This window comes from Myotis davidii, unplaced genomic scaffold (genome assembly GCF_000327345.1).
Source record: "Myotis davidii unplaced genomic scaffold, ASM32734v1 scaffold967, whole genome shotgun sequence".
Taxonomy (NCBI): Eukaryota; Metazoa; Chordata; class Mammalia; order Chiroptera; family Vespertilionidae; genus Myotis; species Myotis davidii.
Genome location: NW_006383014.1, coordinates 3496110 through 3510472, shown reverse-complemented (window position 1 = coordinate 3510472; position 14363 = coordinate 3496110).

Here is a 14363-nt window from a genome sequence, read left to right as displayed (position 1 = left end):
GTGGAAATAATCATTGATTTTTTTTTTATTTATTTACAGTCTCCTGAAAATTAACTATTTTTGTTCAGATTCAGGGGCTGAGTAAAACCAGTAGGTGAGCCTAAAGATGCACAATCAAATGTCCTGTTTTTTTAATATCATAAAGAATACTAGGGGCCCAGTGCACAAATTCATGCACCTTAAAAGGAACTGTGAGCTGTGAAGCTGTGGTGGGCACAGGGGCGGGTCTTGGCCCATCCTCCACACCCCCACCTGGCCCTTCCTGCCAAAGCCCCTGGTCCCCTGTCTGCCAGCAGCCCCGCTCCCACCACCACTGCTCCCATGTGCTGATGGCGTTGGCCCCGCCCTCACCCACTTACAGCATGGAGCTATTGGGGATGGTGACAACAGCGGGTATGAGCAGGGCTGGTGCTGTCAGCTGGTGTGAGCGGTGGTTGCTGCCCCAATTGCCCCTCAGGAGCAGGGGGAGGTGGGGAAGCCCTCAGGGGCAATCGGGTCTGGGTGCTGGCAGAGGGTGCAAGCAGTGGCTCCAGCAGCAGCAGCAGGTGCGAGAGCTGGTCAGGACTGTGGCGCTGGGAGCAAAGAATTTTCAGTAACCACCAGAGGCTTGCCCTGATGACAGTGACTGGTGCCCTGCCTTGGTCTGGCAACCCCACTCACCTGCTCCACCATCCCACCAGGGCAGACACCCAACATGTTCTGCGTGCCGTCCCTGGTGGTCAGTGCACATCATAGCAACCGGTTGTTCAGTTGTTCTGCTGTTCGGTCTATTTGCATATTAGGGTTTTATATATATAGATATGTTTAGGAGTTCATTTTCATGTATGCCTAGACAGCCAATACTGCTTGCTTCACTGGAGCCACAAGCAAAGCTCACCTTTGAGAAGGCTGAGGAGATACAGGAGACATGCTCCCTTAGTGAGATCCTCACTCTAAATGCCAAAGAAACAGATCAGAAAGTGTGGTGCTGGGTCTCTAAAGGACTTCTACTACCTCATTCCTAGAGAAATGGCTTCAAATTAAAAGGCTGTAATTATTGGTTAGGTCAGAAAATGTACCCACAATTCCTTTTATTTCAGTGAGAATATCAAAGATGATGTGACAAAATCTTGGATGCCTGGGAAAATATCCTATCCAGACCCCCTGAATCAGACCAACCAACTAGGAATCAGTGTAGCTATAATGAAAGATTCTTTAGACTAACTCCCACTCTTGCTAAGAGGGTATTATACCAGCCACTATACTAATACTTACTACACATCTCATGCAGAATCCTTAGAATAGCTCTATCAGGTACATGTTGTTATTTTTTAATTTTTTTAATTTAGCTTTATTGTTGAAAGTATTACAGATATCCCCTCCCCCCCAATTACCCCTCTACTCTGCCCCCCAGGCCTATGATATTATTGTCTGTACCCATGGATTATACATATATGTATATAAATTATTTGGTTAATTTCTTTCCACCCACTCCCTTCCCTCTGAGATTGCTCAATCTGTTCCATGCATCTATATCTCTGGATCTATTTTGTGTTTCAATTTATTTTGCCCATATAAGTGAGACTATGTAATACTTACTTGTCTTTCTCTGGCTGGATTATTTTGCTTAGCATAATACTCTCCAGGTCCCTTCCTACTGTCTCAAAGGGTAAGAGATCCTTCTTTTTCACAGCTGCATAGTATTCCATTGTGTAAATGTACCATTTTTTTTATCCATTCATGTACTGATGGACACTTAGGCAGTTTCCAAATCTTAGCTAATGTAAATAGCACCAACTTACACAGTACACAATAATAAACAGATGAAATGGATAAAAGTAATGAAACCATAGAAATCCTAAAAGAAACCATAGGCAGCAAAATATCAGCCATCTCTTGTAGCAATATGTTTACAAATACATCTTCCTAGGGCAAGAGAAACAAAGGAAAAATAAATGGGACTACATCAAAGCAAATACTTCTGCACAGCAAAATAAACCATCAACGAAATGAAAAGGGATCCCCCTGTATGAGAGAACATATTTGCCAATGATACATCTAACAAGAGGTTAATTTCCAAAATATACACAGAACTTACACAACTTAACAAAAGGAAGACAAACATTCCAAATAAATAATGGGCAAAGGATGTAAATAGACACTTCTCCAAAGATAATATATAGACGGCCAAGAGACACATGAAAAATTGCTCAAAGTCACTGATCATCAGAGCGATGCAAATTAAAATGATAATGAGATACTACCTCACACCTGCCAGAATGGCTATCATCAACTAGTCAAAAAGTGCTGGCAAAGATGCAGAGAAAAGGGAACCCTCGTGCATTGCTGGTGGGAATGCAGACTGGTGCAGCCACTGTGGAGAGCAGTATGGAGTTTCCTCAAAAAATTAAATATGGAACTGCCACTTGACCCCACTTCTAGGAATATGTCCTAAGAAACCCAAAACACCAGTCATAAAGAATGTATGCACCCCTACGGGCAGGAAAGAAGAGGCTCTCATAATAACTTCTCTAAAGTCACACATCTATCTTATTTATCAGAATTACAACCCACATCTGCCGGACTCCAAAAATTCTCAGCTGTTCTGTGCTACTGCAGAATAGCCACACCAGTAGAGAGCAGTAGAGAACAGAGATGCAGGACACACAGGAGTCTTATCATAGCATCCCATAATCCAGAGGTTCCTCCTGCCAGGAGAGCTTTGCCCCTGTTTTTTTTTTTCTGTCTTTGTCTTGGATTCTCTTCATCTTCTTATTGTTGTTTGTTTGTTTTGTTAATCTCCAAGGATTTTTTTTCAGTTGGTTTTTAGAAAGAATGGAAGGGAGGGAGGGGACACATTGATTGGTTGCTTCCCATGTGAACCCTAACTGGGGCCAGGAGTAGAACCTGAAACCCAGGTCCTTGCTCTTGACTGAGAATTGAACCTATGACCCTCTGTGCATGGGCCAACGCTCTAACCACAACAGCCAGGGCTCATCTTTTTAATAACAAAATTTTCAAGGCAACTTATGAAGTACCACTAAACTCTTTTAACTTTCCACATTAAATATAAAACTACACTATGAAAAGCTGTCTTTCAAAAATTTTTATCCTCTCCTTTCAAATACATAAAATTAAAAAAAAATCTGTGTTCCCTAGGAAGATATTTTATTTAAGCTGCATAAATATGTTAGCCAGGTATTTATCTTAAATTTCCTTTGCCCTCCTCAACCTAATATGTTTACTTCCCTACTACACTTTGTTTATCAGTTTCACACACTTTTTACCTATTTCCATCACGTATATGTTTTGGTTATCTATTGCTGCACAGCAACTTGCCTCAAAACTTAGTGACATACCATTCCCCTACTTTTCTGTGAGTTGATTGGACTCAGCTGGATGGTTGATCAGCTCCACATGATATCAATTAGAGCTTTCGTCATCTGGGGACTTGCCTGGGCTACAAAATCCAAGACAGCTTCTAAGTGTTGGCAGAAAACTACTGATGCTCCTCCACTTATGATGGGTTGGTTATATCCTGATAAAATCATCAGAAGCTGAAAATATCATAAGTTGAAATTCATTTACTTAACCTAACCTATGGAACATCATAGTTTAGCCTACCCTACCTTCATGTGTTTAGAACACTTACAGTAGCCTACATTTGGGCAATTATCTTGAGTTTCATCTCAAAGGTAATTGTCATTCTCTCTTCACCAGAGCAGGAGACTCAGATGAGTAATTTGTAGACATGACACGATGCAAAAACACAAAATGCAATATCCCCAAAAAACGCTGGCAACACAGTACATTGCAGAATATCAATTGTTTACCCTTACGATAGTGTGGTGAGACTGGGAGCTGTCGCTGGTTGCTGCTGTCCAGCATCATGAGAAAAAATCATACGGCTATTGCTGGCCCAGGAAATAATCAAAAGTCAAAATCTGAAGTGAGGTTCTACCAGACACATATCACTTTTGCCCCATTGCAAAGTTGAAAAATATCGTAAGTCCAGCCATTAGTCAGGAACCATCTATACTGTAAGCAGGTCTCCTAAGACCTCTTTATGTATCTGGTTCCTCAGAGGAAGTATAAGAGTGATCACTTCAAGAGAAAAGAAGCAGTAGGTGATGGTCCCTTAATGACCCCTCTCTGGTGCACTGTATTGATCAAAAGCTAGCCCAGATTCAATGGGAGGGGAAATAAGTGCTCCTCTTGAAGTGATCTGTGGTTCATATAGAGGAGGAATTGGTGGGTCATCTTTCCAGATTGACTATCCTATCTAATAAAGAGGGGATAAGCTAACTGACCCTCATCCCATCACAAAGATGGCAGCGCCCACAGCCAATAAGGAAGGAATATGCTAATTGACTGCCATGCCCTCAAAGACGGCGGTGCCACACCCACAAGATGGCAGCGCCCAGTCCCCTCAGCCCCATTGGGGCGGCAGGTGCTCAGCAAGGCCAGACTGTGAGAGGGGGCAGGCCAGGCTGAGGTATCCACCCTCTAGTGCTTGAATTTTCATGCACTGGGTCTCTAGTTAAATATAAATACAAGTTAACATCTAGTGTTTTCTTCACAAATGATACTTTTCTTTATTTTTACTTTTGCACATTTTTTCTATATGTGACCTCTTTCTCCTTACTAACCTAAGGAGCTAAGTTGCATGTGTTTGGTTTTTATCTTTGATGAATATAGTATATAATCCTGAAGACCTGATGTTATCTGTAAAACATTTTAATAAGTATTTTACATTTTAGAATTCTGGTCTCTAACTCTTTTTTTACAAGGAAACACTGGATAAGAGCTGGGGTAAAATAAAACAAAACAAATAGCTGGGTAGGGTAGCAATACCTATACCAGACAAATATACTTAAAACAAAGGTATAGTGAGAAACAAAGAAGGACCTAGCAATTCCACTTCTGGGCATTTATCCAAAGAAACCCAGCACACTCAAACAAAAATATATATATATATGTCCATATGTTTATTGCAGCATTATTTACAATATCTAAGATATGGAAGCAACCTAAGTGTCCATAAACAGATGAATAGATTAAGAAGAAGTGGTGCATTTACAGGATCCTATATAATAAAAGAGAAAAATGGTACGACGGTACCCTTTTCATTGGCTAATCAAGGCTATATGCAAATTAACTGCCAACTCAAATGGCAGTTAACTGACAACAAAATGGCGGTTAATGTGCATATGTAGGCACAATGCAGGGAGGCGAAAGGGAAAGCAGGAAGAAGCCCCCTGCCACTGACAGTGATCGGAAACCCAGGGGGGCGCTAAGAGCCCCCAGGGCCGCCTTTGCCCTGCCCCCCAGCCAGGATTGGAGAATCAGGCGCCTTTGCCGCCCTGGCCAGTGATAGCAGGAAGTAGGGGTGGAGCCAGCGATGGGAGCTGGGCAGGGTCAAAGCTGGCAGTCCCGGGAGCTAGGGATCCCTTGCCTGGGCCTAAAGCGGAGCCCACGATCGCGGGCCCGCTGCCGCTGCGGGTCCCCGCTGCCCGGGCAGGACGCCTCGGCCAGAGGCGTTAGGCCTGAGCAGGGGCGGAGCCTGTAACCGCCGGGAGCTAGGGGTGCCCTGCCCAGGCCTGACACCTCTGCCAGAGGCCTCAGGCCTAGACAAGGGACTGATCCGGTGATCAGCGATCAGATGGTGATGAGGGTCAACTCTTCTGGCCGAGGCATCAGGCCTGGGCTGGGGGCAGAACCAGTGATGGGGGGGAATGAGGGTCCCCTGCCCAAGCCTGACGCCTCTGGCAGAGGCGTGAGGCCTGGGCAAGGGGCCGATCCTGCAATTGGAGATTGATGGGGGTCAATGCCTGAGGGCTCCCAGTATGTGAGAGGGGGCAGGCTGGGCTGAGGGGCAGTCCCCCTCACCCCCACCGAGGGCACGAATTTCGTGCATCGGGCCCCTAGTACCTATATAATAAAAACCTAAGCGATTGATACGGTAGAATGACCAGAACGACTGGTCACCATGATCTGCACTGACCACCAGAGGGCAGATGCTCAACACAGGAGCTGCCCCCTGGTGGTCAGTGAGCTCCCACAGGGGGAACACCACTCAGCCAGAAGCCGGGCTTATGACTGTTGAGCACAGCAGCATTGGCAGGAGCCTCTCCCGCCTCCTGGCAGCACTAAGGAGTAGCTAGCCAAGCGGTAAAGAGCAATGAACAGGTGGGCGGTAAGGAGTAAGGGGTCCTGGACTATGAGAGGGTGCAGGCCAGGCTGAGAGACCTCCCTCTCAGTGCACGAATTTTATGCACCAGGCCTCTAGTATATAGAGAGTGGAATATGATTCAGGCATTAAAAGGAGTGAATTTCTGCTATCTGTAACAACATGAGTGGACCTAGAGGGTATTGTGCTGAGTGAAATAAGTCATACAGAGAAAGAGAAATGCCAATGATCATTTTACTTATATATGGAATCTAAAAAAATATAAATGAACAAGCAGGACAGAAACAGATGCATAGATATAGCGGACATTTTAATGGTTGCCAGATGGGAAAGGAATTGGGGGAATGGGAGAAAAAGGTAAAGGGATTTAGAAGTGCAAATTGGTAGTTACAGAATAGTCACAGAGATGTAAAGTACAGCATAGGGGATATAGTCAATAATAATATCAATAATATTATGATAACAATATATGTTGTCTAGATTTATCAGGGTGATAACTGTAAGTTATATAAATGTCTAATCATGGAGTTTTACACTTGAAACTACTATAAAATTACATTAACTATAATTTGAAAGTAAATGTAAAAAGAGTCAGGGTAACTCATCCATGGACTTGGGTAGAGTGAATCAGTAAATAAGATGCATAAAAATGCTACCATAATAATTCACTAGAATTATTAATGAGGAAAGAATCTATTTTTATATCCAATAGGGAGAATGACACCATTTCCACAGGGAAACATTTTAAAGGAGTTCTCTGAAGCCTGAGAACCCCTGAAAGGGGAGAGCATGTGTTATCCAAATCAGAACGAAAGGACCTCATATGGGCTCCCTGTCTAGAGATCTGTAAAAGTGAATGTTATAACAATGAACTTCACATCCATCATGGGAAAATTTAACAAATTAAAATTATACATTACTGATAAATCTCTTTGGAAAGTTGTTGAATTTCATGTTTGTTTGTTTGTTTTCATTTTCTAATCAGACAGTAAGAATATTGGATAATTAATTGTAGGCATACAAAACAAGAAATATTTTTTATTTTGCACATTCTTCCATGCTATTCTTTTTCATTGGGTAAATTATATCTGGGTATTATTTAAATGGAAATGCTCAATCTTAATACATTGAAGCAACATTGCATCTGTTACCAGAGTAGTAGTTACAAGTAGAATTTTGCCTTTAGATATATAACCTGCATAAAAATAAGATAGTGTTGAAGGTAGCTGCCCACTGCTCAGAAATGATTTCTTATTTATTGTAAAGAGGAATATCCAAAGAATCTTTTCAAAGGTGGAACCCAAAAGATAAGAAGTGAGTACAATGAGAGAAGACAGCTTGATTTTATGAGACTGCTCATTCAGCATTTGCTGTTACTAGACTATTTTAGCAGAGATGGGATGGTATTGCTGTGATCCAATAGCATAGTACTTAAGAGCACTGGATCTTAAATAAGACAACCAAATCACTTACTAACTTTCAATGACATTTGAATGTCTATCAGACTGGGGATACAAAGATTACTTACCTTATATTGTATATGATGTAAGGTATATAAAAAAAAATATTCCACAATATTTGGCTATTCTGGCCGGGTAGCTCAGGTAGTTAGAGCATTGTCCTAATACATCAAGGTTTCGTGTTCGATATCTAGTCAGGGCATATACAAGAATCAACCAGTGAACATCTGCAATAATAATAGACAAATATGTAAATTGCTGTACCTCTGTGATGCCCCACAGCCAATCAGGAGGGAATATGCAAATTAGTGGGACAAAGATGGAGGTGTCCATGGAGCCAGCCGGAGAGGGCAGGAGGCTTAGGTCACCCTGGTGATGGAGGAAGCCAAGCTTCCTGCCTGCCTGGGCTGGCCACCAAAGGAGGGACCTGTGGGTAGTGGCCATGGAGCAGGCCAGAGTGAGCGGGAGGCTTGGGTCACCTGGGCCAGCCGCCAAGGGAGGGGCCTGAAAATGGCCTTTAGCCCCTCACCCAGGCTGGCCATGCCACCATCGGGGTGAGGGTCCCCATGAGGGACATGGCCAGCTTGAAAATGGCCCTCAGCCCCTCAACCAGGCTGGCCAGGCACCCTAGCAGGGACCCTCACCTTATGGGAGCATGGCTGACCTGCGAACTGCCCCAGCCCCTCGCCAAGGCTGGCACCATCCCCAGTGGGGATCCCCACCCCAATGGGGGAGTGGCTGGCCTGCAAACTATAACAGGCCCCTCACTCAGGCCGCCCCCTAAGGGAAACCCCACCCTGATCTGGAACACCCTTCAGGGCAAACCAGCTGGCTCCTACCCATGCACCAGGCTTCTATCTATACTAATAAAAGGGTAATATGCTAATTAGACTGGGAGACCTTCCAGGAGACCTTCCAGACATTTTGTACAAAGCCATGGTGGCGGGGCTGAGGTAGAGGTGGTTAGGGACCAAGAGGGGAGGGCAGTTGTGGGTGATCAGGCCAGGATGGGATGGCAGTTGTGGGTGATCAGGCCGGTGGGGGGGGGGGGGTTGGGGGGGGTCGGGAATAGGCCAGCAGGGGGTACCAGTTGGGTGCATGCAGGTCATCAGTGGGGGTCAGTTGGGGTGATCAGGCCGGTGGCAGGGGGGCTGTTGGGAGTGAGCAGGCCAGCAGGGAGGGCAGGTAGGGGTGAGCAAGCTGTCAGGGAGGGGCAGTTGGGAGTGATCAGGCTGTCAGGGGAGGCAGTTGGGGGCAAGCAGGCTGGTGGGTGGAGGACAGTTGGGGGGCAAGCAGGCTGGCAGGCAGAGTGGTTAGGGGCAATCAGGCAGGCAGGTGAGTGGTTAGGAGCCCGCAGTCCTGGATTGCGAGAGGAAAGTCCGACCGGCCGTTTCGGGCCACAGGGATCGGAGCTAAACTGGCAGTGAGACATCCCCCAAGGGGTCCCAGATTGGAGAGGGTGCAGGCCGGGCTGAGGGACACCCCATCCCCATGCACAAATTTTGTGCACAAGGCCACTAGTACTAGTATAAACATCCGAACAACAAATCACTGTTTCTTTTCTCTCTCTCTCTCTTTCTCTCTCTCTTATTCTGTCTCTCCCTTCCTCTCTCTCTCTCTAAGAACAATAAGTAAAATAAAATAAAAATTTCAGGATATTTAAATAAGAATTGTAGAAACATGAATATTTATGGGAACTATATTAATTTTTTAAAATAGAAAATATTGAAAGAAACCAGAGAGGGGGGAAACTTTCAGGCCAATGAACAAGGAAATTAAGAATTATTATGTCTCTTTGGAAACCAGAAAAGAAAGAAAAGAGTGAATTTTAAAATTGAAAACATTGAAAGAAAAAGATAACCAACCTAAAATTCTATGTCTTGTAAAATTGTTCTCCAAAATGAAAGAGTAATAACAACATCCTCAGGAAAAAAATGAGGGAATTCTTCTCCAGCAAAAAAAGAGTGGTACCTCACATTGTATGAAAATTGACATGTACTAGAAGATATTTAAAAGATGTTCTTCAGGAGAAGAAAAATGACATAGGCAAGAATCTCAGTTATACATAAAAAGAAAACAAATGTCAAAGAAGTATAAATAAGGGTAAATTATTTTTATTCTTTTTTAAAAAATATATTTTATTGATTTTTTTACAGAGAGGAAGGGAGAATGAGAGGGATAGAAAGTTAGAAACATTGATGAGAGAGAAACATCAATTCAGCTGCTTCCTGCACACTCCCTACTGGGGGTGTGCCCGCAACCAAGGTGCATGCCCTTAACCAGAATCGAACCTGGGACCCTTCAGTCCTTCAGTCCACAGGCCGATGCTCTATCCACTGAGCCAAACCAGTCAGGGCATAATTTTTATTCTTAATTGATCTATAAAAATGCATTCAAGTGATTATAGTAGCAATGCATTGGGTAATTAGAGACTGTGAATAAATGAAATGAATAACAGCAAAGTCATAAGAAGTTTGAGAGAGTGAGAAATACTATTTTATAAATTACTTGCACTGAAATTGAAGTTGTACAGTGTTATTTGGATGTGGAATTAAATTGTTTGTAAACCAATTGTAATTGGTTTTATGGCAACCACCTAAATATTCTAAAAGAACTATAGTAGGTATGTTAATAGAGGAGAGATAAATGGAATCATATAAAATGCTCAAATAATTTTTAAAGGCAGAAATAAAAGGGAGGGATGAAAATGAATGAGTACAACAAATAAAAATAATTACAATCCTTTATGTAAAAATAAAATTAATTACAATAGGTATATAACTATATCAATATTACTTTACATGTAAATGGTCTAATTAAAAGTCAAAAATTATCAAAATATATTTTATTGATTTTAGAGAGGAAGGGAGAGAAAGAGAAAAAGAGGGAGAGAGAGCGAGAGAGAGAGAGAGAGAGAGAGAGAGAGAGAGAGAGAGAGAGAGAGAGAGAGAGAGAGAGAGAGAGAGAGAGAGAGAGAACCATCAATGATTAGAGCGCATCATTGACTGGCTGCCTCCTGAATGGCCCCCACTGGGGATTGAGCCCGCAACCTGGGCATGTGCCCTGACTGGGAATCGCACCGTGACCTTCTGGGTTCATTGGTCAATGCTCAACCACTGAGTCACTCCGTCTGGGCATAATATATTTATTTTAAAAAATATCTATCTGTATGTTTTTATAAGAAACACACTTTAAATATAAGCACTCGTGTAAGTTAAAAGTAAACAAGTAAAGAATGATATATCATTCTAACACTAATCAAAAGAAATCTGGACTATCTATATTAATTTTAGACAAAGCAAATTTCAGTACAAAAAAAAATATCCTGGATAAAGATTACTGCTACATAATAATAAAAGAATCAATCTTCAATAATACATAACAATCCTTAATGTGCATATACTTAACAACAGAGAATCAAAAGACATGACTGAAAAGAAATAGAGCAAAAGGAGAACTAGACAAATCCACTCTTATAGTTGGAGATATCAACACCTTTTTTTTTTTTAGTAATTGATAGATCTCACAGGCACAAAATCAATAAGGACACTGTTAATATGAGCAGCACTATCAATCAACTTGATCTAATTGACATTTATAGAATATACCACCCTGAAATAGTAGAATACACAGTTTTGTCAAGTCCACATGAACATCATTAAGATAGACCACATTCTAGGCCATGAAATACACCTTATTAAATTAGAAATATAAAAATCATACAATGTAGTTTCTTAAATGACAATAGAATTAAATTATAAGTCAATAACAAGAAAATACTCCACATATATGGACATTAAATAAACATACTTCTAAATAACACATGTGTTAGAAAAAAATTTTAGAGAAATATAAAATATTTTGAACTAAATAAAAATGAAAATACAACTTATTAAAATTTGTGGGACACAGTAAAAGCAATGTTTAAAGGGAAATTTATAGCATTAAATGCATATATCTGAAAAGAAGAATGATCTATATTCAATAATGTAAGTTTATACCTTAGGAAACTGGAGAAAGAAAAAAAATTAGCCTAAGGCAAGCAGAAGAAAATAAAAAATAAAACAGAAAGCATTAAAATATTAAAAGAAAACATCAGATAAAACCAAATACATCTCAAATCAAATTCTTTGGAAAGAATTGTAAACCAATTGCAATCGGTTTTATGGCAACCACCTAAATATTCTAAAAATAGACAACATTATAGTAATTCCTTCCAAGCATTTTAATAAAAATAACAGCCATCTATCCACTTAAAAATAGTCCAGAGAAATAATTTAAAAAAAAAACATAAATAGAATTTCCCAAATCACTTTATGGGCAATTAAATTTATTTTTTCAATTTTAATGATTACTTCATTATAAGAATGGGAATTTTCAAGCCATTGTCTTCCATAAACATAACGTAAAACCTCTAAAAATATAAGCAAATACAATTTAAATGTATATTAAAAATATTATAATACAACAAAGTTGGATTTGTTCCAAAAAGCAAGATTGTTTTACTATTCTAAAATTAAAGTCATTCAATACATTAACTGAATAAAGTGGAAAAATAATATAATTATTTTAATAGATGCAAAAAAAACATTTGAGATAATTAAGCAACCTGATTAAAATATCTCAGCAAACTATAATTAAAAGAAAACTTATATGATACAGGATATTTCTAAAATGATGTCTATAACAAAGTTCATATTAATGCTGTGGTATTAAAAGCTTTCTCCTTGAAGACTGGAAATGAGATAAAATGTACAATATCACCAGTGTTATTCATCATCATAATGATGTCCCTTCAAGTACAATAAAAGCAAAAACAAAACAAAAGAAAACAAGAAAGGAAAGAAGAAAGAAGAAAAAAAATCTTTTCAAGAGTGGGAAATGAAGAAATAAAACACATCCACAGTTTATATAATACATTACAATCTAAAAGTATATGCAGCTAAATTATTAAAATCAATGAGACTTTAGCAACATCTGCACAAAGGGATACTATAAAAAACTCACAGGAATTTATATGCACCACCAATTAGAAATAAAACTAAAAACTGACTTTTAAAATAGCAGCAAAAATTATAATTTCTAGGAAATATGACAAAATATGTGAAAGTTCTAGGCACACTCATCAATAAAATATTGTGAGAAATACTAAAACATCTACAAAACTAAGATGTTATGCCAGATTTTTGTATTCGGTGACTTGGTATTTATATATTTCGATTTTCTGAAAAGGATTTATCTATTAAATGGAATCCTTGTACAAATTCCAACAGGTACTGTGCTTTTGTAAATGTGGACAATCAGGTTTTAATATTAATGGGAATGTAAAAAGCCAAAATGATTTTGAAGAAGAGCAACATTTGAAGAATTACATTGCTGTATTAATGAAGGGAGTGAGGAATTGGCACATAGGTAGGCAATTAAATCACAGGAGCAAAATAGGAAGTCCAGAAATAGATTCTCATCTATACCAACATTTGACTCAGGGCATATATGACACAGTGCTTTGGAGAAAGGATGGGCTTTTCAATAAATAATTCTGGGTTAATTGAATATTATGATGAAAAAATGGCTCTTGACACAAACTTCACATCACACATAAAAATCATGCTCAGGTGCACTGTAGATTTAAATTTATATGGGAGAACAGATAGCTTCTGTACAATAACATAAAAGAATTCCTCCATAATGCATTAGCAGCTGGGTTTCTTCAACAGAACAAAAAATCCACTAACCATTGGGAAAATTATTGATAGATTGTATTATAATAAAACTTTATTGATTGCATAAATTATTTCTAATATGACATAATAATAAAATAAAATATTAAAATTAAAAAATTGTTCATCTCCCTACTCATTCAAATAAAGGGAGAAAATATTTGCAATACATATAATTGATAATTATATACAGAATTTTTTTAAGCCTTACAAAGAAACAGCAATCCTAAATGACTCGCTAGATCAGATGAACTTAATTGAAATCTTCAGAACATTTCACCCCAAAGCCACGGAATATACGTTCTTCTCAAGTACACATGGGACATTTTCAAAAATAGACCACATATTGGATCACAAGCAAAGTCTCCCCAAATTCAACAAGATTGAAATCAGATCAAGCATCTTCTCAGATCACAATGGCATAATATTAGAAATAAACTACAGCCGAAACCGGTTTGGCTCAGTGGATAGAGCGTTGGCCTGCGGACTGAAAAGGTCCCAGGTTCGATTCCGGTCAGGGGCATGTACCTGGGTTGCGGGCACATCCCCAGTAGGGGAAGTGCAGGGGGCAGCTGATTAATGTCTCGCTCTCATCGATGTTTCTGACTCTCTATCTCTCTCCCTTCCTCTCTGTAAAATATCAATAAAAATATATTTAAAAAAAAGAAAGAATGAAACTACAATAAAAATAATCCAAAATATTCAAACGCTTGGAAGCTTAATAGCATGCTATTAAATACTGATTGGGTTACCAAAGAGATCAAAGAGCAATTAAAAACATCCTGGAAACTAATGACAATGAAAACAGAAAATCCAAAATCTATGGGACACAATGAAAGCAGTCCTGAGAGGGAAGTTTATAACTCTACAGGCCAACCTCAAAAAACAAACAAACAAACAAAAAAATCATCTAACTCTACAACTCAAAGAAATAGAAAGAGGGGAACAAGAAAAGCCCAGAGTGAGCAGAAGAAAGGAGATAATAAAGATCAGAACAGAAATGAATGACATCGA